The sequence below is a fragment of the Globicephala melas genome, chromosome 13 (assembly GCF_963455315.2).
Source record: "Globicephala melas chromosome 13, mGloMel1.2, whole genome shotgun sequence".
NCBI lineage: Eukaryota > Metazoa > Chordata > Mammalia > Artiodactyla > Delphinidae > Globicephala > Globicephala melas.
In genome coordinates, this window is record NC_083326.1 from 77,094,867 (window position 1) to 77,121,535 (window position 26,669).

The 26,669-nt window shown below is 35.8% G+C and overlaps 1 protein-coding gene across 2 annotated transcripts in view; it reads right to left on the reverse strand.

Annotated features, from left to right (window-relative positions):
- The window catches only part of MED13L (mediator complex subunit 13L), a 300,989-nt gene that overhangs the window by 98,542 nt on the left and 175,778 nt on the right, over positions 1–26,669 (reverse strand). The window lies entirely within an intron of this gene.

A 26,669-nucleotide genomic window follows, 5' to 3' on the forward strand; every position in this document is an offset into this window, starting at 1 on the left:
ATAAATGGATGGCAAGAACAAAGAAAAGCGTTTTCACGCTCACCATCACCATGTCATATTGATTTTTTACAATATGACCTGAAGATAGTTTTTAAATTACGTTAAATATAAGCTATCACATTAATAAATTTCCCTGCAAGGCAGGATTATACGTAGAATATTTAATATTATTTCTGACCAGATCTGAGCTTAATGTATAAACAGTTTTTAAGAATCTGAAGAAAATACGACTGCAATACAGTAGAATCTCCTTCTGCATTCTGGCAGCACATCAAAAAACCTGTCCCAACAGGCCTAATATTGCATGGTCAGCGAAGAGGAAAAGTGAAAGGAGTCTTCTACTTTGCTGCTTCTCTGAAAAGGGAATCACATTAGGCCATTAAGTAGTCAGATACATTATTTTATTGCTTGCAAAACCCTTGGGTAATAAAGAATGAGTACAAATTGCCACAGGCAGTTTTGGAGGAAAAAGAGAACTGTGCAAAACAATGACAGCTGCTCTATGCAGCACTGGACAACTGCAGTAAAGAAAACAGTGCATCAGCTGTAGTTTTTCTGCTCAAGTAGAGCACTCAGCCATGTGTGAGAAGGAGCTATATAAGCACGTAATTCTGCAGAATCTGGGTGTAAATGCATAAGGAAGAGAAAGGTGAGAGAAGAGGGAAATTTATTTTGTAAAAGCGATCACAAGTCAGATTCAGTCACACACATACATTTCCATTCTCTTCTAAATAAGACTACCATGGGCAGCCACCATGAAAAAAAGCACATGCCCCTGGGAAACACATACGTAAAAAGGTCAATACTCTTTATTGGGGGGGAACATTAATATTTTCCCATGAAAATAATAAGACATAAAAATAAAGAGATTTCTTTAACGTGGTCTATGATCTAAGAAACCAACTTAATTTCTAGACAAAGAAAACCAATTTGTGTCACATCTTGTACAGGAAAATAGCAAGAATGAGTGATTTATTTTCATGGGATTCAGAGAATAAAACTGGACTCTTACCTTTAACCTTAAAAGATATTATAAAATATCAGATTTACTTCTAAAGACCACTGCTTTACTTTAACCTCTTTATTGTGCTATCTTAAAGTACTGTGTGAGATCTTCATTTTATACACTACTATACTGTTAAAGTTTTAGAAAAAATTATAAGAACCCTTCAATACTATGGTTATAAAAATATAAGAGCTTTACTTTTAAATTCATATAGAATCTCATTACAAAATCATGTAAGAGTTTTATCTGTAACAAAAAACAGAAAACCCTTATTTATGAATTTTCAACTTTCAAATTTTCATTGTAAAGAAGAAAAATCTCTTGAGCAAAAGAATCAACTCTACCAGCTACCAACAGATGGCACAGGTGGTCACAAGCAGCCACTCCAATATCTGCTATCTCATCCTCTATAATTGGCAGGTTCATGTTTAGTTTTATGGAGTTTTAATAAGATGACTGACCCTATCGTGTTTAACAAACAAAAAAGCAGGACAAAGAAAAAATGTATAGTCTACGTAAATAAAATCCGAGATCATTTTTAAAACTAAAAGTGATGAGAAAATGATGAACATCAGTGGAAATAACTGTGGAGGATACAAAGTGAGCCCTGCACTACTGGAAACAACAATAATCAACATGAGATAAGGTCAGGAATTCCCTGGCAGTCCAGTGGCTAGGACTCAGTGCTTTCACTGCCAGGAGGAGGAGGCTGGGGTTTGATCCCTGGTTGGGGAACTAAGATCTTGCAAGCCGCATGGCGTGGCCAAAACAAAACAAACAAACAAAACAAAACGAGACCTAAGGAGAAGGTGCAAGATGGGAAAACACAGTATGAAGAATAGCATCAGTGTTTGAAAGCTTTCTGGCCCAATACTACTAACTCAGGAGAATTTAGAGGATAAACAGAATTAAAATATTCAGAGAAAGAATTCAGTGAATGGGCTCAAGGCCAGATGAAATCTACACAACACTGAAATGGGTGCTACAACAATGTAGCTCTCTATGACACCTATGCTGATCATCTGACGGGAGTTTACCTGCCTCAACAATTCTAAAATGGTCCACTTCAGTATGCCTTGGGAAAAGACACTTGGGTAGCGCTTATATTGGCAAGAGCATTCCTGTAACACAGATGATGGGAAATCAGAAAATTCTAAGCAGGCGAGATAAAAGTAAAAACAAACCATTTTGACTACATACTCCTATCAGCTAAATAATAAATGAGCACACATCCCCCAATATGTGTCTATTTGTTTACATTCTAATTTTCTACACATAACTCTGTATTTCATTGACTCTAAGAAACAATAAATTGTAGATACTGTCATTTTATTAACCATTAAGGAATAAAAAACACTAATTAATTCTTACGTAAGAAATACCACAATTTGAGATGTTAAAATGCGGGGGGTGGGCGGGGGATACATCTTAGAGCCAATGAAATGTAGTATGTGGTTAACACTAATCTATTTGTAAGCTCTAAAACATCCACAAAGTTGGAATTTTAAATAGAAAGGAAAAAAGAAACAAAGCAACATTTTTATTTGTGCACTTTAACAGATTGTCTTTTGCACACAAGGTTGGAGATCCTTATCAGAATAGATGGATGAAAGAAGGAAACTGGTAGAAGATGATGTTAGATCTCAATAAATAAATGGTTACTGAATGAAGAAGTAGATGCTTTATCTCCTCTATTACGTTTATTACACATCACATGAACATGATCTGTGATGAACTCAACAAGAAAAAAGGAGGAAAAGCAGACAATAAATATTTCTCATAAATTACCACCCCTCTTAACTTCTTCATTAGAGTAAATGTAGGAGTGAAGAGCACAGATTTTAGAGCAGAACAACTCTGAATTTGTAGCATGACTATGCCACTCACTATGAAAAGCACCATGGATACTTCAGTGTTCTCACCTATAAAATGAAGGTAACAGTTCTTACATCACAGGATTAAAATGGGGGATCAAATGAGGAAGTGCACATAAAGCTTTTAGCAGATTCTCAGAACATAGCAAGACTCAATAAATGGCAACACAGGGATCATATATGGGAATTAATTTCACATTTTAAATTACTTTAGATTACCTGAGGTGACAGGTGCAAAAATGATATTTGAAAGTATTTGACTTAAAATCAGTCTTATTCACCAAGACTATGTTTAGATGTCACTCTAACACAAATATTCATGGGAAGAATCCTTAAATCAAAATCCATTTTTATCTATAACCTTGAGGAAAGATCAAATAAGGGAACAGCACCAAAAATTACATACTGCCTTCTTTATTTGACATCAGGATCTGGGTGGTGGGGTGCTTTGTTAATCTAGCCCTGGGGAGGCCTCAGATGTATCTGACAGCTGACAATACTAATGGGACAGCAAAGTACACAGTCAACAACACAAAGCCAGAAGAATCTCCAAAAACAGCAGGGTTCATTTTAACAAGACACGGTCTTCTTAACAAGTGTCTTTAAAAGAAATACCAGTTTAAGTAAGAATTTATTGATAATCTGTTCTGTACGAATGTATTCTATTGATTACCACTTTTCAAACACTAACATTTTTCGAATATAAACACTCCTGATATATGGTTTAGAATTTCCAAAATGGTCAACTGAAGAATTCTACCTGGGCATAAACCCAAATGTGGATGATGAAATATTGACAACGTTTGTGGTAAACAGGAATCACTGGCCTATAAGTTTGTTTCCTGACCCCTGCTGCCTCTGTTTATTTTATTGCCTTAGGATTGGCAATAGCTTTTCTCAAAATAAGGAATCTGAATTCTATGTACTACCTTGAACTGACTTGCCACATATGCTTTTCAGAATGTCAGTGTTTTAGATTTGAACTCTTAAATTACATTTTAAGGACACTCAGTCTGTGCTCTCTCTAGAACTGTTAGGATTCTAACCTGAAATAATACCGGTCTGTTACTGTTGTGCACAACCATATGCTAGCACTGGCATCACCTTTTATGTACTCATGGTGGCCCACATTAAAAAAGCATGTTTCCAAGATATAAAAATCGAAAGAGAAATAAAATTAAAAAAACATAGGGCTTCCCTGGTGGCGCGGTGGTTGGGAGTCCACCTGCCGATGCAGGGGACACGGGTTCGTGCCCCGGTCTGGGAAGTTCCCACGTGCCACGGAGCGGCTGGGCCCGTGAGCCATGGCCGCTGAGCCTGTGCGTCCGGAGCCTGTGCTCCACAACGGGAGAGGCCACAGCAGTGAGAGGCCCGCGTACCGAAAAAAAAAAAAAAAATCGAATGGGGGAAAAAAGGCAGGGCCCCAATTTGAGGTCCACCACAAGAGAGCTCTGGTTGTAACATGGGAAATAACCTGGGCACAAGGCCAAGGTACTCAAAAGAATGCAACATTGATATCATGACCTAGTCCATGAGAATGATAAAGGTGCTGCTTCCAAAAGTGACTGAGAAAAACTCAAGGGCCAAGGAATACGGAGGTTCTAGCTCATTTGAAGATTTAACATCTTCTCCCTGCAACAGCTCATAAAGTAGATGCTTCTTATCAGCCAGAAACTTAGTGGTACAAATGGATAATAATAACAAAGCGATCCTAAACAGCCCTGTTAAAGCCAATACTTGGAACTAAGACTTGTTAGCCAAACTCATTCCTCATTTAAAACAATCCTAGCTTTAGTCTTTTTCCCTAAAAGATGATGCCTACCCTAGCTTCCTTCACTCTTCAAGTCCTGATGAGTTTTTTCAACTGGCCTGGGTTCCCCATCTCCAACCAGCAGGCGTACTGCCTGGTCTAGTGGTAAAACCCTGCCTGACCCACATTCTTGCCTAGGCTACCCAGTCTCAACACATGCCTATCAGAACCCACCAAAGTCAAGGGCACTGAGGTATGAGCAGAGTTACGGGAGCAGAAGGTATGAAGACAGGCTCAAAGCCCAGCCCCCTTTAACTTGCTGGCTGTCCGACTTTGAGTAGGTTACTTAACCTTACTGCACCTTACGTTTTACATCCATAAACTGAGGATAATTATTACCTAATAGGATTAATATCAGGATTAAATCTTTGAAAAAATGCTTAGAAGAGTAGTACACAGTACTACTTTAATCAATAAATGTTAAGATATTATTTCATTTATATTTTATATGAACAAAAGGCTTACTGCAAAAAAACACTGCAAGAGTATTATTTGTTCCTTATTTAACCAGCTTTACAAAAGAAATAAAAACTAGTTAATGTCAATTATATCTCAATAAAACTGGAAAAATTTAAAGAAATAAAAACTATAACAGAATTAGTCATTAATTCATCTATCCACATATCATCCACTGACTTACTGAAATCCTACACAAAAGACTGGGCCCTGCGCTTAACACATTAGTCATCAGTCAAGTATCAAGTATCAGTCAAGCAGGGGTGGGCAGAGAGAAGAGGGGGACTTCATGGCCACAAAAAATAATTGTAAGAATCCATCCCCTCTTGCCATTTTTGGTTCACAGCCTTCACAGAATCAGTGTCAGGTATTATTTTGTCCCACACCTTCATTTTACAGATAAAGAAACTGGTATTTAGAAAGAAGATTTGTACAGAACCTTTATCATTATTAATAAGTTATTTTATATGTATGTAAGCATCATGTACATTTGGTATTCTTGATTACTTAGAAGCACATGTTAGATTTTATTAAGAAACCTCAATAGTGAAAATATAAATCCATATTTGAACAAATATTTTTGCATAGCTATTGAAAATTAAGGGAGATCCCAGTTTTTGGCTAAATATAAATAATATAACTAGAAACATCAACGAAAAAGAGTTTTTTCCATAATACCATTTGTCAGAAATGGTATTACTAGGTGAAAGAATGACATGAATTTTACAGTTCTCATTTTGTGGTACCATATCACTATTTAGAAAGACTGGATTTATTGACATTTTTTTGAAGAGTAGCAATAAATGAGTAGGCTACCCTTCAATATCACCAGCCTTGGTTTTGTCCATTTTATTTATTTTTGCTTCTTTAATACATGTGAATGGGTACCTCCCATCTGTTTCCATCTTCATTTGTTTTAAGAAATAGGATGGATGAACAAAATACTTTTCTTGTAAAGTTTGTTAAAAAGATTATTGTAAAGACTGACTGAGGGACTCCCTAGTGATGCAGTGGTTAAGAATCCACCTGCCAATGCAGGGGACATGGGTTCAAGACCTGGTCTGCGAAGATCCCACATGCCGCAGGGCAACTAAGCCCGTGCACCACAACTACTGAAGCCCGCGTGCCTAGAGCCCATGCTCCACAAGAGAAGCCGCCGCAATAAGCCCATGCACCGCAACGAAGAGTAGCCCCCACTAGCCACAACTAGAGAAAGCCCACACGCAGCAACAAAGACCCAACACAGCCAAAAAAAAAAAAAAAAAGGCTAAAACTGAGCCTTTGCTTCATAAATAATGGCTGTTTTTATTTATCAACCATTTGCACAGAGGAGAATGGTCTAATTAAGGTTTTCAGTTTTAGTATTTTCTGGGTATTATACTTTATATATTTCTCGTGATCAGACCGTTGCTTTTCTTTTTTTAGTATTGCTGGTTTTGAAGTACTTTTTGAAAAAATTTTAATGAAACCACCAAAATACAGATAAATTACTATTGCTTCAATAAGGTTTTCTTAAAGCTTTATTTTGAAGTACAGCCAAGATAAATAAACTTTTCTGGTGTATGGTGTTTTTTGGGAGGTTTTTTTGTTTTTTTTTTTTGCGGTACGTGGGCCTCTCACTGTTGTGGCCTCTCCCGTTGCGGAACACAGGCTCCGGACACGCAGGCTCAGCGGCCATGGCTCACGGGCCCAGCCGCTCCGCGGCATGTGGGATCCTCCCAGACCGGGGCACAAACCTGTGTCCCCTGCATCGGCAGGCGGACTCTCAACCACTGCACCACCAGGGAAGCCCTGGTGTACGTATTTTTAAATGAGGATGTTTCGTTCCACGTTTGACTTCAACGTATACATCCTGAATTATCATTTTCAGGTTTTTTCCATATTAACACATACTTTTCTCAGTTTATTATAATGTTCCTTTTCCCAATAATTTTATTTCACCCAAACAGGTATTTGTTATATTCATATACAGTTGATTCTATTCTAAACTATGTATCCTGCGTAACTTTTTTTTCGGGGGGGGGGGGTTGCTGGGTTTTAAGATCATAAAATTTAAACAACTTGTACTTTTTTAATGTCTTAGAAACGGGTGATACAATCCCACATATGTCCTTTTTACCCATTAGAATCATGCCTGATTTTTTTTCATGCATACTTGACTATAGTTATGCCAAGTTTTATATAGCATAAGCATCAATCACTTTTGACATGATGCATTAAGGGATAGACTAGATAAAATAACTGCCAGGGGACATGTCCAAATGCAAGGGCTATTATAAGATAGGCACTTATAATCCCAACACACATTTTTGGACAGCCCAGAATTAAATCTCAGATCCACATCACTAGCTGTGTGACCTTAAACAAATCACATAATCTCTCGTCTGTAAAATCATCATCTCTCTCTTAAAGTTATTATGAGGATTACATGAATGTTCATTTGACTAATAAACATTAAATATGTCAGGCACTCTTCTAAGTACTTTGTAAATATTAACTCATTTAATTCTCATAACAATCCGATGACATACGGAGAACAATTACCGTTCTTTTACAGATAAACTGAAAAAAGAGGTTAAGTAACTTTTACTTGCCTAAGGTCACACCATTAGTAACTGGGAAAGCTAGGGTTTGAATCCAGGCAGTCTGACCTCAAAGTCCACGCTCTTAAGCACCACACTTAAGTGTCTCTCAAAATACTGAAAAGCACTTGCCTGGCACCCAGCATAATGATAACAATGATGATAAAGCACACAGTGCCCAGCCTAGCATAGAAACATACAGTCCTCCAGAGGCCCAAAGATGGCTGGGGGCCCCAATGTTGATCAAGATGACATATAAAATATACAAGTACTTCTAGATTAAAATTACACAGTACAGAAATCTCTAAAAATACAAATTAATAATACTGCTTTAAGAATTTAAAAAGAAATCACTAATGAACTATACTATAAAACACTCTCCCACTGAGAGCCTGGTTTTTCTCTTAACATTGTTAAATGAATCTTAAAAATAACTAGCAGTTGATATTTTGGTACTATCGACATTTAGCACTCAATTTCAATTATAAGCTAGAGGCACTGATTTTTAAAAGGAAGTGCTCAAGTGTATTTATTACTATAAAGATTCAGAAGAAAATTAAATGTATTATTTTATGTTTACTTTTTAAAAATACCAGCATTATTTGTTCTGATTAATAATGTAATATATGTTCATGACAGAAAACTAAGAAATACAGGGGGTTTGGGAGAAGAAAACAAGAATCACCAGTAATTCAATATCATCGTGTACAGTTTGAGATATTTAATTTTCAGATGATGACAGCTGCTTTCTTTCAATTCTGAAAACAGATGAAATTTCATGAACTAAAGTAATTATTGTCAAGGTGCTTCAAAAAGAAATGTTCTTCAATTAAGTGAGAAACATTAGCTCCACTTACTATCGTTTTAAATAATGAATGTTTTCTCCACTCTTTATGCTTAATATAAACTAAGTTCAGTCAACAGACATGATTGACTGAATCCGACTAAAATGTTTTTTAAAACAATTTAAACAAATTTTGATAAAATCAGTCACATGTTTAGAAACTGATTACTAATTAATGACAAACACTGGAATTAAAATTAATTCTCTTCCACAGTACAGATAAGGCCAAATCACTCAGTTGGTATCGCTTAAGCATAACATGTTTTAGCTTGGTTCCAGATATGCTAACAAATTGGAAGAGAAAAGTAACTTTTCTTCTTCTAAATGGAGTACCCTATGAAAAAGAACTTTCAGGCAAAACCAGTACTATTTAGATGAATACCTATTCAAAAGGCATTTACCCTTTCAGTATATTAACATCAATAGTCCTCAGAGGCCAACCTTCAAATTCCAACAAAGGGCAAGGAAAATAGTGTTAAAAAGTATTCAAGTAAATCGCCCTTCTCCTCCTGCACCTGTACCCTGATAGTCTTATGGAATCTTTCTGGGTTTTCTACCAAAATAAAGGCTTACTTGATATGATTTTATCTTACTCTTAATTTACAGGACAGATAAGACTCTTTATGTACCTTCCAATTTTCCAAACTAGTAACCATTAAGACTTAATACTTAAAATAATTCTTTTTAGTATCTTTTTTGTCATTTTAAATCCATTAATTTAATTTTAACTTAAATTAAATAAATTAATTTAATTTTAAATCCATTAATTTGAGTCACCTCAAATAAATCAGGTTAGTAAAGGCACTCCAATACTGTGGTAATTCAGTATTCACATCAGTTTTGGGAAGCGACTCCTTACACTTCAGGAAATTAAACTTGTAAAAGCTTTCAGTTTCTATATCTTATTTGATTTAATGTTAATCAAGCTAGCACTGATTTTTAATATATGTTCAAACAGGTTTTTAAGCAAGTTGTTGATCTGCTATTTGAAGAATAAGTAGGCTTGCCATTCTGCCAGATACTCTTGTTAATGACCCTTTATGCCCTGTCTTTAACCACACTGTTAAAACACAAGGAATATTTTTGTTATATTTCATATACAGTGACAAAACAAAGCAAGAATTCTTTCGATGAATGAATTTTATAAAACCATAGAGTTCCCTTAAACTTCACAGATGTTTATGTACCCATGGCTGACTGCACACTATAGTATGTCAAGGTAACTGGTAGATGCATTCCTGCCAAATCTTGGCCAATAAACATTATTTTACACAGGCCCTTAAAACTACTATCCCGCTTAACACTACACTACCACCAGGACCACCACTTAAATTCCAACCAGCTTGCTGCCCCAAACTTCATACTCCAATTTCCAGCCATACTCCCCCCCACCCCCGTATGAGGGGGACTATTGGGTAATAAATCAGCTCACTAAAGTATGCAGGACAGAGTTGTAATCTGATCTGAAATGTATGGAACCTGGTTCCATTTTGCAACTTTACATAATTTTTAAATTTCCCTTTAGCTGAAGGAAAAGGATTAACAGGAAACCTGGCACTTGAGTGTACCAAACACTGCACAGGGCACAGGTAGATTCTTGTCTTGCTGGGAAAGGTAGTCAGGACTAGCCACCCAACACAATAGCTTTTGAGTCTGGAGAAAAACAGCTTGATATTCTGAGGACAGAATGAAACTAAAATTAAAATCATAGACATTTACTGTGGAAAAGTCCTTAAAATGATCTGGTCCAACCCCCTCATTTTCTTAACGAACTGTAGTGAAAAATTAGTTTAAATTATTTCAATCCAAATATTCAAGTATCTGCTGTGTGCTGGGTATTAGTTTATGGATTAGATTTTTAAAAGAGACTTCTTGAGTACACACATGAAACACGCCTGTTTATGATATACAGTTCACTTTTAAGCCTATAAGATGAGTTGAGAGGCAGTACGGATTAGTGGGAAGAACAAAAATCTGGAACCACTTACCGGAATTAAATACTGTGGAGCTCTACGCAAATCACTTAACCTCTTATTTTAAAAGCTAAGGGGACTTTCTTACCTCACAGGTCCTTCCAACTCCAGTAACATAACAAATCGGATTCTTTTATTAAAAAGCAGCACTGAGTAGTTTGAAAGTCCACACTTGGAAGCTAGGAAATTGGATTAAGATGGAAAATGTTTAATTTTCCTTAATTTTATGGTAGATTAAAGAAAAATTACAGAGATACAATATTAGAGTCTTCTGAATAAAATTCTGAAAGAATACATAAAAGACCATTCATAGGGACTAACTCGTGCAAGTCTGGGAGCAAAAGAGGTGAAGAGGGAGGTTTTTGTTGCCTTCGAAACTACCTAACTTTTTCAAGGGCATGTATTACTTTTATAATTTTTTTAAACCTCCAATTTTTAAAAAACTTATGAGCACTTAAATCATAGAAGGCAATGTAACGTAGCAGAAAGTACAATGAACTACAGAAGGGGAGAAAAGATTACTAGTCTGCCTCTCTAGCTCTGTGACCTTGGGAAGTATATTTGAGTTACAACATTCTAGCTTTCTTATGAAAACAAGAATGAGACTACTCAGTGTGGTAACTATCCCGCTGGACTCAGTTTTATATTAAATGGTCTTAGGTTACTTTTCTCTCATTTAGTCATTAAGTGCATCCATCAAACACTGAAAGAGCAGCAGGAACTAAACAAAAGTAAGATAGCGTAAAAATTAATTTCCCTATAATAAAAATAATTAACAGCCAAAAACAATCTAACAGAGTTCTGGAAATGTTTAATTTGCTGAAGAAAAATAAGGGATAAAAGATAAACTTGGTGAAAATCCAAAATCTATTACTGAGAAAAGTAAATAAATATATACTCAGACCTTGACCTGAATGTTTTATTAGAATGCTTTCCAAACATATGTCAGTAAATTAATTAAATTAAAAAATTATTATCAATCACATAAATTACAACTCTGCTGGGGTTAGGATACTGTCTTCTGTTTCTTAATTGACTGATGGTCAAACTTTCTGTCTCTAAATACTAACCCCATTATTGATCTTCCTAATGATGGATCTGAATGCCTGAAATTATTCTTTGTAGCTTAACATTCATCCTATTATCAGAGAAAAATAAGGTTATTGTATCGTCCTTCCCAGCTTTATGTGACCAATAAAAGGGTCATGTGGTTATCAAAGCAGTTTTCTCAAAACTTATTATTAACATGCATCTCTCTATTGTATTTTTCTCCCATTTCACATCCCGTGGAAAAAAACATACTGTTAAATATTAAAACTTAAAGTTTTCTTAAGGATTAAAGTTTTCTTAAGGATTTAAGTTATGGTCAATTTTTGAGGTTTGAAAGGATGCTGCTCTTTTTCTTATACCTCACCTAATAGATAAGTGAATAAAAGAGGAGAAAGTAACATTTTTCTCTCTGTAATTCTAAATTTGGCTAAATGCCACAAATAAATTGTATTCTTAAATTTACTATTAAGTACCAGTCACTGATGGGCTTCCCTGGTGGCGCAGTGGTTGAGAGTCCGCCTGCCGATGCAGGGGACACGGGTTCGTGCCCCGCCCCGGTCTGGGAAGATCCCACATGCCGCGGAGCGGCTGGGCCCGTGAGCCATGGCCGCTGAGCCTGCGCATCCGGAGCCTGTGCTCCGCAAGGGGAGAGGCCACAACAGTGAGAGGCCCGCGTACCGGAAAAAAAAAAAAAAGTACCAGTCATTGAATATTTAGGCAAAGCTTCAAAAGACAGACAGAAATTCACCTCTCCATATCCCTGATCTCTATTCCTTTGACCCAAGGATTCAAACTGATACCTAGAAAGACTTCCAGTTTGACAGCTCTAGGGGAATATGCAAACCATGTAACTACCACAAGGGAGCCGTCAACTGAGCAGCTTCCAGCTTAGCCCCTTAGGGCAAGTGCCCTGACCAATGCCCAAGGCCCAGAACCTCTTTCTTCCTTCTAAATATGCATTGAAATTTCCTATTTGGGACTTTATTGTGCAAACAAGGTCCAGAAGAAGCATGATTAGGAATCTCCTTCAGAACCTTGAGCACTGCCATCTCTGCAGTCTTCTCTTTGTGTTCCTTCTCCACAAATAGTTTTTCCATTGTTTGCAGTTAGCCCGGGAACTAAAAAGTGAATCATTTGTTTTTTATTTGTTTTGGAAGAAGACAGTACTTATTATTTGTTTGCTAAGATTAAGGGCAAGAGCTTTGGTAGCACAGAGATCTAGCTCTGCCCCATAGCAGTCTCATCTCCCCGTCTCTCACCACCACTCCTATCACTGACCTCACAGGGTTGCTGTGAGGAGTAACAAGACACAAGTACCTAGCAAGCAGTATGCAGAAAGGTCCTGTCCCTCTCCCAGAAAATGTGCTCTTAGCTCTGGCACTTTCTTAGTCTTTTACTGAAATTCTCTAGGTCTCCACGTTCTCACCTGTAAAACCAAAGTAAATAACACAAAGCTGCAGGTATATAGTGAAGACTGGAAATAATTTATGTTGAGCATTTAGCACAGTATCTCAATAAATAATCGTCTTAAACAAATATTAGCTCCCTTTCCTTCCAACTTGAAGTTGTTTTACTGAGTATCTCTATCTTGGTTGCTTTTTATTCTACCATTTCAATTTGTCTTTCAGAGCACATCCAAACCTGTACTGTGGACTCTGGGAAGCATGATTACCTTTCTACTGGTGCCTTCTCTTCGAGTTTCAAGTAGAGGCCAACTGATTAAACCCATACAGAGAGGCTATAGTGGCACCAGGGAGCGCTATAAAGAAATTCACTTTAATGCTATAATAAGGCTTAGGTGCTTCTCAACTGCAAGAATGTGAGGCATACCGTAGCTTCAAAAAAAATTTTATCATGAGCAATAAGAGCCTGCAGGTTGTAAATGCTAAAATCCTTGGCAAGAGACAAAATATGACAATACAAAAGGCACTAACTAAAAACAGTCCCAGGATACGTTAATAAAATCTGAAGAAGCAAGGAGGCAAGAGCAATAGGGAAAAGTTATACATGAATTGCCATAATTTAGTGGCAAGTTTGGGCTGGGTCATCAAAAGAAGGCTTGGTATTCCTGTTTGTTTGTTTGTTTAAGATCTTTAACTCTCAGGACAACGCTTATTGGTGGCTCTTCTGCAATTCTTAAATTCTAACAAGGAACTACTCTAATTATTTAGTCATTACTAAAACAACGTTTAAGTCTCTATTCTCATGAACCATCACAATTAATCTAAGCTTCATTAATTTAGAACTTTGTCACAGAACTTCTAACTGTCTAGATCACTCAAGGAGTTCTCTTATTAGAAGTTATCTCTTGCTATCTTCATTGCTGTTAAGCTGAACTTTCCTCTCTAGAAGCCAAGTCTTTCCTTGAGACACCATTGTGTACATGTCTTTGTTACTGCTATTTTCCTTTCCACGATTCTACCTCAAGTCATCCAAACCTCAGATTTAACAAAACACATTTAACTTCAAGAATCTTTTCTCTTCACTAGAACCCACATCAGTATCTTCCAATTTTCACCTTTAGCACTTAATATTCCACAAACCAAGACACTAATTATATATAGTGTCTTATCTCTAATTGCTTTAAGTGTTTATATCTTACCTTCCTGATAATACTAAGTTCTTTAGCAGAACTTTGTCAAGTTATCTTACTTATGTCAACCAAATACCAAAACAAAACGATTTTTTAAAAAAAACCAAAAAGAACAAAAAAGAAAACTGTTAGAAAAGCTACTCACAGAACACAGATAACAAAGCAAACAAATTCTGAAATTAGAAAATTTCCTATATAGTCCTATATGCATGTCTTGGATTGATCTTCAACACATCATCACTATCTATTAAGTAAAATAAAGCAATGGAACAATGGGTAGGGTATGGGTACCATTTGCTATACTATGTGTATAGAAAAGGGAAATATATATAACACACTGTATATCTGCATAAACCAATCGCTGGAAAGACAAAAAGAAACAGGTAATATGATTTAACACTAGGAGAGAAATTGGCTGGCTGGGCAGTGAGTGGGGAAGAGACTTTTTTGCCTATATAATTTTGTGCTGTTTAAATTTTATACTACATACATGTATTGCCCATTCCACATAATAATTTAAATAAGATAAAAATAATTACTCAGAGAGCTCATCAGTTGAAAAGAAAACACTTTCAGGTATGTATATTTTAGTGAATTATCACAAGAATTAAAATGCTGTGCTGTGCATAAGATTTATTATGACAAAGACACATACTCATCCAATCATTTCTCGGGTATCTATGAAGATTCTAAATTCTAGCCCTTATATAACTTTGTAATCAGATAAATTTTTACCTTAAAAATTTATTTCTAATCAATAATCACTCCTCCTACATTAAAGGTATAATCATTAACCTTATTAGTGAAGACAGCATGAAGAACTGAGAAAAATAGCAGTTGTGAAACTAGAAATGCCTAGATCTGAATCCTCAGCTTTCTAGTTGTGTGGCTTCTCAGCTAACCACTTCAGCGTATCTGGACAGCAAATTTCCTCTTAAGGGCAGAGGTCAGCAAAGTTAGGTACCAGGGCCAATTCCATCCCATTGTAACCGAAAGTGGGGGTCTGGCTGCTCATCACTCTAAAGCCAATAAAGAGGCAAGCTGGTGGAAAGGAAAGTTTGCTTTATTTCGGATGCTGGCTACCAGGGGCAGGGCAGACTCCTGTCCAAAGGCCGACTCCCTGCCACTGACAATCAGTGGGCAAGAGCTTTTATAGACAGAGGGAAGGGGCTACAGGTAGAAACAGCACAGTCAGCTCTGACAGTCATCTTGAAATTGGTCATCGGTGGTCTGACCAGCGTCGTCATCTTGACTGTTTTAAGTACAGTTAATCTTCAGTTCCAGGATCGGTTTGTTCCCATTTCTTTGAGGTCATTTCTCGGAACTGTAGCTTATGTCATGGCTACAGTCTGGTCATCATGTAGTTAACGTCCTTCACCTGCTGGGGTTTTAGTATCTATAAGACAGCTCACAGGGTATGGCTCAGAATATTATCTATAGCCCTTGAGGAGAAGCTAAAGGTCCTTGACTTTGCTTAATGAGTAAACTATTATTATTATTTGGTCTCCTTTGACTGTTTTCCTTTGTTTCTGCATTTTCTCACTTCTCTGATTAAACTTATCCTTTGGCTAAAGTTTTTCCACAGAAAAAAGGCAGGCTGAGGACATGGGTGGGAGTGGGGGGAGGACCACAGGGTCCTGCTCCATTTCACGGTCACCTATTTTTTGTAAAATAGAATTTTACTGGAACAGTCTATTGCCCATTTGCTTACATATTGTCTATGGCTGCTTTCACAGTGCAATGTCGACTTGACTAATTTTGACATCAACCATATGCCCTGCAAAGCTGAAAATATTTACTATCTGCAGGAAAAGTTTACCTGCTCCAGCCTAAGAATAAAATGCAGACAAACCACATCTTTGTTGAAATTTTTTAAAGTATTGGAATGCCGAGCAGGCAGCAGGTCAAAACTATTTTCAAAATAACATGAAGACATTATTTATCCTTTTCACTCTAATTTTCTCCAAGTGCACAATGGAGTTTTCCAGAGGCTACATCGTGTGTGATGTCACAATAGACTACAAGCAGAAGCAGACACAAGAATACAGCTGTTTTCCCTTAAGCCAGAGTTTAAAGAGATTTGCAAAAACAGTGCCACTCTTCTGACTAAATATTTTTTTCTTTTAGAAAAGTGTTATTTTAGTTAAAAAGGTTGTGTTAACATATAATGGGTTTGTTACTGTTACTTTAAAAAGTCATAAATATTTTAACTTTTCTCAGTTTTAATTCTTCGGAGTAAATACTGATAAGTATAACCCAATAAACAAAAGCTCTTTTGGATGCTCAGTAACGTTTATAGGTGTTTTGACAACAAAAAGTTCAAGAATCTGCTATACTATAGCTCTAGTGCATCACAGTAGCATGATTAACTGGCCTACTAGAACAGTCAATACACTGGGCAGGGATTGTGGATAAACACAGTCGTTTATTAATCATGGACATTACCAGGACAATCAATGACAACACCCCATCCCTCAAGCTGTTTTTGAAGGAAAATTTGACAATTCTCATTAGAAGCTCCTCAGGGGACTTTTTAAGACATTTACTCAAGGGACTTCCCTGGTGGTCCAGTGGTAAAGGATCCACCTTCCAATGTAGGGGACGTCGGTTCCATCCCTGGTCAGGGAACTAAGATCCCACATGCTGCAGGGCAACTAAGCCAGCGTGCTGCAAACTACAGAGCCCATGCGCTCTGGAACCCGCGCGCCACAACTAGAGAGAGAACCACACGCCACAACTAGAGAAGCCCACGCGCCACAACGAAAGATCCCACATGCCTCAAAGATGATCCCGTGTGCTGTAATGAAGACCTGACGCGGCTAGCTAAATAAATAAATAAATAAGAGAGATTTATTCAAAACTTTGAAGTAAGGTCAATGGAAGACAGCTTGTCATTTCAATGCCATATAGGGGAAATGCCCATCCAAGGATTATCTAGTGCCTCAGTTCCTCAGCTGTGCACCAAACCCCCCAAAACACTGCAGCAAATTCACATGGATGTGGTGGGATATTTTAAATCTGGTGGCGGGGGAGGGGGGGCCCTCAGCTGTGACTATGACATAAAGTAAAATCAATATGGACAGGAAATGAGAGTAGTAGCATCCAATCTGATTCCAAGGTTTGAGAAGTTGTACAGTGCTCAACAGGCATACATGTCCTATTTATCAGCAATTCTGGGTAAGAAGAAAATACATTTTATCCTTTCAATTTATGTTCATTGTTCAAACAGCTACTAAGTTGTAGATGCATATATACCTATTAATTTTCTAGAAAAACCTAGCTACTCAAATACTCTTTGAACTGGTTTTCACATCTTACCTGTTCTTTCACTAATTAATGAGTTGATTAAAATGTATGCCATTTGTTCATTTTATATTTGCATTAGAGTCCAAATTTTACCTTTCTGTGAATTATACTTTAGTGTGCTGAAGTGACCCTTTTCCAGTGTATCTAGAAATAACTCTATTTTTAAAAGCTAAATTTTCAAGAATTCACTAAGTAATCATCAAGCACTATGGAGGGATGTATATATAGGAATATATAAAGTATCAAGAAAGACTCCATATACATTACTATGTTCAAATAAAGGACATATCTATGTGTTAGAATTCAATTAAACTCTCATAGAATTCAATTAAACTCTCATAATTCTATGTGGTTTTCTGAATTTTACTATTTTTAATAAATACATTCAATCTTTTTGTTATAGGAAAATACACAACAGATTTTTTTAAGACGTTTGGAATGACTTATGAACACATTCTTCAAACAAAGCAGTATAAAGGAAAGCTTTAAAAAGTGGGTGAGTAATATGGAATTAAATTCCCTCCAGGGAAACATTTTAATATTATTCATTAAACACAGGGCTAAGAAGAAAAGAACAAATGGCCACATTTGTATAATTAGTACTTTTAATGCCAGATATGCCAGTAAACTAAAAATATAGATAACAATTTATTTTATCCTCAACCTCCCACTTTTTTTTTCTATTATTCTTCACTCCATATCAAATATTCTTATCTAGACCACTCTTCTCATTTCAAGCTACATAAGTGATAAATGTGTTTAAGAAGGAAAAAGCATAGGAAAAACGTTCCCCTTTTTGGTACCCTTATGAGGAATGGTAGGGAAAAAAGCAAAGTAAAAAGCAAGTGCATAAATATGTTTCTAGAAGGTCTGAATGACACCTGTCCAAGTGAAAAGAAAATCCTGGAAGTGGTGGTGGTTTGTAAGGAGCTTCCTTCTTTCCTCATCTGGTAATTGTGACTGCTGGATCCATTTCTGTCTGGGTCACTTTTCACCTATGCTGCCTCCTTTTATTATCCAGGGTAGCTATCTCACCTTACTACTAAAGACACTTGGCTTAACGTTACCTAGAAGTGTATTTTCTATGTGAAATATGGAAAATAGACTCTCATGCTTTATAGTGAACCTTAATAGTCAACAGGCTTCTTTATAACTACATATGTATATGAGACCAAAATCAAACCTATGAAAATACTTGGTGTAAAGGAGGTGAATTTTATGGAAGTTCTATCATCTGCTTTTAATGCATGGTTTATATAAATTATACAACTTTCATATATATAAATAATATTAAATGATCTGAAAACGGAAAAATAAAATGATACATAATGCTATTCCTAAATTATGATCATTTAATTTTGAAAAGTTGAATGGTTTCATTCATAATATAGTGAATAGTATATAAAGTGCTTTATAAGAATCTAGGAAGAAATTTATGAAACAGGCTTTAAATAATTTGTCTAATTATTTAGACTTTCACATTATCTCATTTAATCCTCAAAACAACCTATATAAGGTAGACATCATTATACCTTTATTATTATTCCTACTCAGAGTTTAAAAAACACAGGAACAGAAACACAGGATATAGTAAGTGGATCAGTTTGACTGTGCTTCACTGAGAACATAACTAGGAGTTATAACAAAGTTCTAAACTTCTGTCATTTACTCCCATCAATAATACTTGTAATAATGTATATGTATGTGCATCAGATTCCTAAAAAAGTCGCATGCACAAAAAGTTCTAATTCCTGAAGTCAATATTTATGATTCTGAATACTTACACTGCGGGTCAGGATGATTGGCCCCTACTCATCTGCCTCACCCCAGGTTCAGCTCCAACTTGGTTGCTCGGTAACTTCAGCTGTTTCTGAAAATAACTGACTTGTTCAAAGGAGTTGCAGGAGTACTGCATGCATCCTTAAAAGAGATCAGATACACAAGGTGCCAATGGCCCAACTGAAGGCTTCTCCATGATATACTCAGAAGAATTAAAAGAGCTCTGAAACTTGGGAAGCTTAGTTTACAGAAAATCAAAGCACAAATACAGAATGCTTTGTTCTAGCAGCTACAGAACATACCCTGTATTGTACTTCAAACACACAGTCACGTTCGAACGTATCCATAATATACTTCAACTAAAGCATCCTCTGGTTTGAAATGTACTTAGCCAGTATTTTATTGAGTCTTCACTGGGTATTTTTAACAGCATGTGTTTCTAAGGGTTGGGGGACAGGGAGGCCTTGCCATTATTAAAGTAGTGTCCTTTAGTATTGTAATTTACCTTTTTGAACCTACAAAACACGTTTAAAATGATGAAGGGTAATACAAGACAGTACATGTTTAATTTAATACTTGAACATAGAGACTGGGAAAAGGAAGGGCTACTGGGATAAAGTTGAAAAGTAAAAGCATATAATCCCAATTTTTCTGTTTTCACAAACTGGGTGTTTATGGGCTATCACAATGTCTTATTCTTTCCCTAAGAAACTCTAGTTGAAATCAAGGCCTAGAAATACTTAAGGACACAGCAAATCATTAGCAGAAGAAAGCTGTTATTTATTTCAGGAATGTGAACCATACTGTGATAGAAAGCTTCAGTTCTAGATCTTGAAATGTTAAGTAAGAAACAAAGGAGAGGAGGTGGCATGCTACAATGAAATTGATAGAATACTTTAAAGACCACTGAGACAAACTCAAAATTCTCTAGCTAATAGTCCAATTTTCTCATTCAGTGAAACTTACCTTCTACAGTCTTTTATTTTTTAAAAATTCATCTAACATAGAAATACTTTAGTCAACTGTCTTCAATTATACATACTAAGACGTTCCTTTGTTTTCTTAGATTCTCAGTACCAGATAAACTCTGTAAACAACACTGGTCAATTTCAGTGATACATAATAATCCTTCAAATGTTCCCCAACAATGCTCCCTCTTCTGTGTGCAACCAATTAGAGAGGGCTCCTTCTTTCTATGAGGCCTGTTAAGATCTCAAAATGTGTTGAGTCTGCTTCCACTAGAATTGCAATTCATGGGCTAGCAATGGGGGACAAAGTCCAACAGGGTATATAACGTATGCTTTCTACTAGGGAATACTTGAATTAAAGTAACCATCATAAAGAGCCCAACTGCTCAAACTTGAAACTTGAACAAACCACTCAGTAAGAAATAATACTGAGGAAAAACTCATGCAAAACTGACAATTATAAGAAACAAGGATTTTAACCCATTTATAAAAGATAGTATTTTAAAGGATCATCTTTTAAAATAAGAATGATAAAGAGAATGCTGTTTTAATGACATAACTCAATATTTTGTTTTACACTAAATGAGTTTTAAGACCTCATTTTTTATTTTGATCCTAGAAAACTAAATAGATTTACAACAGAAAGAAGTTCCATTCAGTTCCTCCAAACCTGTAATATCCTTTGTACTAGGGATTGTAATAGATGCTGAATAGAATAAAAGGAGAAATAATGATGTATAGTAAACACCAAAATAAGTATGATTCTGTTTTAAAGATTCAATTTAGGAATAATGAAGGAATGGGAAAAGGAGGAAGGAGAGTAAATTCTCATCTTCCTTAGTACAAATTCAAGAGAAAAATAAAATTTTTAAAATAATAAAATAAAATTCAGAAGAACAGTAAAAACATACTATTGATAAATATAGAGGTAAAATGTCAGAAACAAACAGCCAGAAAAGATGCCTCAGGGGAGCAGCTCAAAGAAGAGAGATCAAAGTTAACTTGCCAGGGAAGACAGAAAGAGTGGGGGAAAAAAAAACACTAACAAAAGAGAAATGGAGTTTAGACTATGCTAGGAATTGTGAAGGGCAACTATGGCTGGACAAAAGGCTTCGACTGGGGAACAGGAATGCCCGATAAAGTTTGGGTAACATCCTAAACACTGACACCACATTATGCTCTTATGTGGGAGAGTGCTTCACCAAAAGTAGACTAACAGAAGGATACACAGAGCAGAGGGATTAGAAACATAAGCAGTTTGAAGTCAGAAGACCCAGACAGGCAGAAGACTGTAACAACAGACCAGATATGAACATTATAACAAAGAGGAAGCTTCAGTTACATAATTTAGTATTTCATCTTAGCACTCACAGCGTTCTATATTCTTTAGCCATAAATATTAAGTTATAATAATACTTCGAACTTACACAACTATTAATAAAACTCTACATGAAGTACACTGTCACTCTCTCCTGTCAGGTTCTCAGATAGGAATTTAATACTTTCTAAGAACCACTCTTAATAAATCTTTATTTTTATAATATCCTCTAACACTCCAAAAACATCAAAGAAGTAAACCAAATACTTATAAAGTACATTATGTACTTTCTGGAGACATGCCTAGATTCTACAATTTCCCTAGAATCAGAGAACTGAAAAACTGAAAATTATTTTAGAAATGATAAATGCTAAAACTAAAGTCCAGAGGGATTCAGTAAGTCCCACAAAGTCAGACAGTTAATGGAAGATCATCCATATTTCTAGATGGACTGGTGATCAAGGAGAGCTCTGTTTCCAGCCTAGTTTCAGTCCTCTAGGAGGAATTACAACAATGATATTCACAAAACCTCTCTAGTATATATATACATTTTTAAAATAAATGTATTTATTTTATTTATTTATTTTTCGCTGCGTTGAGTCTTCGTTGCTATGCGCGGGCCTTCTCTAGTTGTGGCAAGCGGGGGCCACTCTTCGTTGTGGTGCACGGGCTTCCCAGTGCGGTGGCCTCTCCTGCTGTGGAGCACCGGCTCCAGGCACGCGGGCTCAGTAGTTGTGGCTCGCGGGCTCCAGAGCGCAGGCTCAGCAGTTTTGGCGCATGGGCTTAGCTGCTTCGTGGCATGTGGGATCTTCTCGGAACAGGGCTCGAACCCATGTCCCCTGCATTGGCAGGCAGATTCTTAACCACTGTGCCATCAAGGGAAGCCCGATATATACATTTTTTAAAGGTGTACCTCTTACTGTAAGGTGTTTAAAATCGTTTTTGAAACTGACAGTATATATTTAAACTGTGAAAATAAATTATTGATATTCAGGATATAAGTTTTTATTGTGTACTTTTTAGACTGCTAATAGGACAAAAAACAAAAACTAACAGTGATAAATGCCTTTCAGTTATTAAGAAAAAAAAGTAATTTTTAAAAAGTAAACAAGCTACCTCTGGTTGAGCTGGTCTTTCAATTTGACACTCTATGCATAATGTGTGAAAGTACAAAGCAGAGTGCCAGGTACATGAAAGATACTTTTAAAAACAAAAGACAGTACCACTTAGTTTTATCATAGGCTCTTATTAAAAGTTTGTCTCCTCCCTTCCTAGATCCAACAGTTTTCTACTTTGCAGCTACTTATAACAAAATATAATAAGAAGTCTACGTTCCTATCTTCATTTCAACTGCCATTTGTAACTCAGGCTACTGCAACCTGAAATTCACTACTGCAACCTGAAATTGACTACTGCACTGAAACTGCTCATGTTATGTCCATCATGGCTGCATAACTGCCTTTTAGAATGTATTTTATATGGTCTCTCTGGTAGACACAGCTGATTAATCTTGAAACTTTAAAAATTCATGATTTTGGTGACACCGATCCTCCTGGTTCTCATTTCTCACTGACCTTTCCTAGTCTCCTTTATGTACTCCTTTTTCTCTACCCATCCTGTAAATGTAGATGCTCCCCAGGACTCTAACCTCACTGTCTTCTCACTTTTCACACAATTCTCAAATCCAAGTGACGAAATACACAGAACCTTTTGATATATCTTCCATCAAATAAACCAGCAGAAAATGACTACATTATTTTATAGATCCACCAAAAACAGACAAAAAATATGGTAAAACTATTATGTTGATTAATAAATCCAAGTTGTCCCATTACTTTTATTTATGAATTTCCCATTGGCTAGTCCTTGTTAAAGGTACCACATCACTAATGACCTTAATTTTTCTGGACACTAATAAGAGATTCCCTTTATCTTTCACACTGTAAGTAATTGTTTACATGTCTGTCTACCCTCTAATGAGAGATCCCTTTCCCTGACTTTTCATCTTTGCACCTCAAGAAGGAAACACAGATGACTGGGCTATAATATAAGGGAAGTACAGGAAAGAGGAGGATGGGAAAGAAAATAAGAAGAGGTGAAGCGATAGGGGAGGGTGAGGATAAAGAGGGAATGAAAGTTTTAAAGTGCTAAAAAATATTCTCCTACATCAAAATATTTCATCTTGTTACACAAAAACTGATTTTTGCTACTAAAACCAAAAGACAAGGGCATCTCTTGCACATTAGGTAGTGTTAGAACATAAAAAAAGAAGTTAAAGAAATAATCTCAGGCTTAAGAGTCAAGAAAATATCCAGATGAAATGACACAAAAGCACCCAAAGTAATGTACTTCCCATTGTGTATGTGTGTGTGCATCTGTTAACAGCACACACAAAAATAATTAGAATAGTTGAAAACATGTGAGGCTATTTGGAGTATCACCCCACAGTAGGGCAGGTTTGCTCACAAGGAAGAAATGGTGAATTAATTCAGAAAATGCACTGGCAAGTTGGTATTTGTGTTAACTCAGCTACTGTACACCTGATACTAGGAAAGATCAAAGGTCCAAACTGTTATTGGGGGCAATCAATTATTTTGCTAAAATTGGCATTCAAAGACTAAGGAATTATAAACTTCAAATTCTGTGGTAGTCAAATGTGGGTTGAAACTAGACTAAATTAGAAAATAAACACCTTTTCAATAGAAAGAAACTCCATCATTGGAACAATTTCTAAATTATTTTAAAAGAACATATTTTTTTTACTGGTTTGTTTTTAAGAATATTCTGAAAGCAAAGGCTTTTTCAAGTTCAACATACCTTAGAAATCAGAAATTTTGTATGCTTGATGTTAGTTGTCACAACTCTTTAGGACAAAGCCAAGTTCTCTTTCCTACTTATTATATTCCCAAGGATGAGTAACAAAAGATATGCTACTATAGCAAAAAAACGATATAAATTTCTTTTATCTTTTTGAAACTGCCTGGTCAAATTTCTATAAATATCCCAAACTTCATCTCATATCTAACACTGAGAACTCTTTTACAGTCCACCAGCAAATGATTTAGTTTTGCTATCAATATGGAGAGAAATGATAGCTCAAAAAGTAATATGCTATTAATCGAACAGGTGAAACCTAATCAGCAATATGTTCATTTGTCGCCACTATTAGAATTATTTTAGCTTACATAAAATAGTGTGTTAAATCGTCTTTTTAATCTATTGAAAAAAGTATCTATAGGCTAATATCACTACTTTAAAAGTGTATTCCTTTTATCTGGGTCTAATGATATCAAATAAGAGAATTTCTAAAAATATTAATGTGTATATACAATGTGTTTAACACTGGGCAGCAAATTTTCCTCTCTCCTGGTTACTAAATCGGTATGTACTAAAAAAAAAAAAAAAAAGAAAAAAAAAGCTTCAAGAAAATTAATTTGTTCTTGCTTTTTCTCAACTAAATTATAAACTAGCCACATAAATTAACTCATTTAATCTTCACAATAACCCTCTAAGATACTGATTATTATCAATTCAATAACAGCAAAAATAAAAGTTCACCCCAGAAAAATTAAACAACTTTTCTAAAAGCAAATAACTTGTAAAGAGAGGTACGGGATGTGATCCCAACTCTTCTTATTCTAAATGCCCTCCTCTACAGGGCCACTCTGTCCATCCAAAATGACTTAAGCCCTGAGATCCTGTTTCAACATCCAAGAAGATGCTCTATTTTCCACTCAGAGAATGAGTGGAAAAGTCATTACACCTAATAAAGTTTTATTATAGCAAATGCTGAATTTTTAAATTGAATCTTTGCTTTAAAATGTTTTCTAATTGTTAAAGTCTTCTAAAATAGTTTTTTTAATCATCAATATTTCTACACTACAAGAAAACGAAGTTCCACGAGGTTCAACCACAAATATAAAGTCTTAAAAATAATAAAATAACTTAATTACATTCCTCAGAAATCAACAGCCTCCCAGTTTTACACAAAATCAAATATCCAAATATATTACATGTATTATTTACATCTGGCTTGCTTAAGTTAGGAAGACTCTGAGTATCTAAATAAAGTGTAAAGATATACGAGCTATACAAAGATCATTAAGCACATCTGACTTTTAAACATTATTTTTTACATTAAAATACTAATTGCTACTCCTTCAATCCCTTTTTTATTTCTACATTTCTTCTTCATCCCCAAATTCCTCTCAAATCATCACACAAACATCTATACCTATTGATCTAAAGTTTTAGGACTGGCTCAGTCAATTCATCAGTGACCAGCTGTGAGAATGCACACTACGCATGGAGAGGCACACTAGGAATGGCAAAGAAGAACAATGCACTAAAGCAAATCCATATATAACCATTCAGACTCCTCGACAATAAAAGTTCAAACTTTAACCAGTAGGAAAATCTAAGTCCTCTGTAAATTTTAGGGAAATGCTAAGATGAATTATGTCCATGAAACATTCATTAGTTAGACCAAATCGATAAAAATAAAAGGAAAAAAAAGTTCCTCTCCATCAATCAAAGCATCTGTAAACAGAATCACACCCATGCACACTAGTACCTTTTTCTAAAATCTGTATTATCCTTTACAGGCAAACTTTGATACACATAATACCTACTGTCTACTTAAATATAATTTTTAATAAATCCTAAATGTACTAAAAAGAGGGAAATATTTCAAGGAAGTTCATGGTGATTTGGGGGGAAAAAAAAAAGCCAGGCCCTAATTTATCTGATTGGAAAAAAGAAATCCCAATTTTCATAAATTAGATTTAGTTAATGAGGAAGTGGTTACATTGCTCAGAAATCACTTCATCAAAGCTTTAACACAACCACTTCATCAAAGCTTTAAGACATACAGGCTGGAGAGAAGGCTGCTATTAAATCTCTTACAGGAAGAAGTGGCAGGAGTAACCAGCTGAAATTCTGGCCAGCTATCCAAAAGATCTAATCTACCACATAAGGTTTCAAGAGCACCTGTCTGCAGCCAGAAGGTGGGACCCTTAGCTTAGGGCAAGTTCATGGATAGTAAAATAGAATCAAGATTGTGTACCCAGCTCTACAAAAAAAGAAATAGTCACCAACTTCCAATTAAATC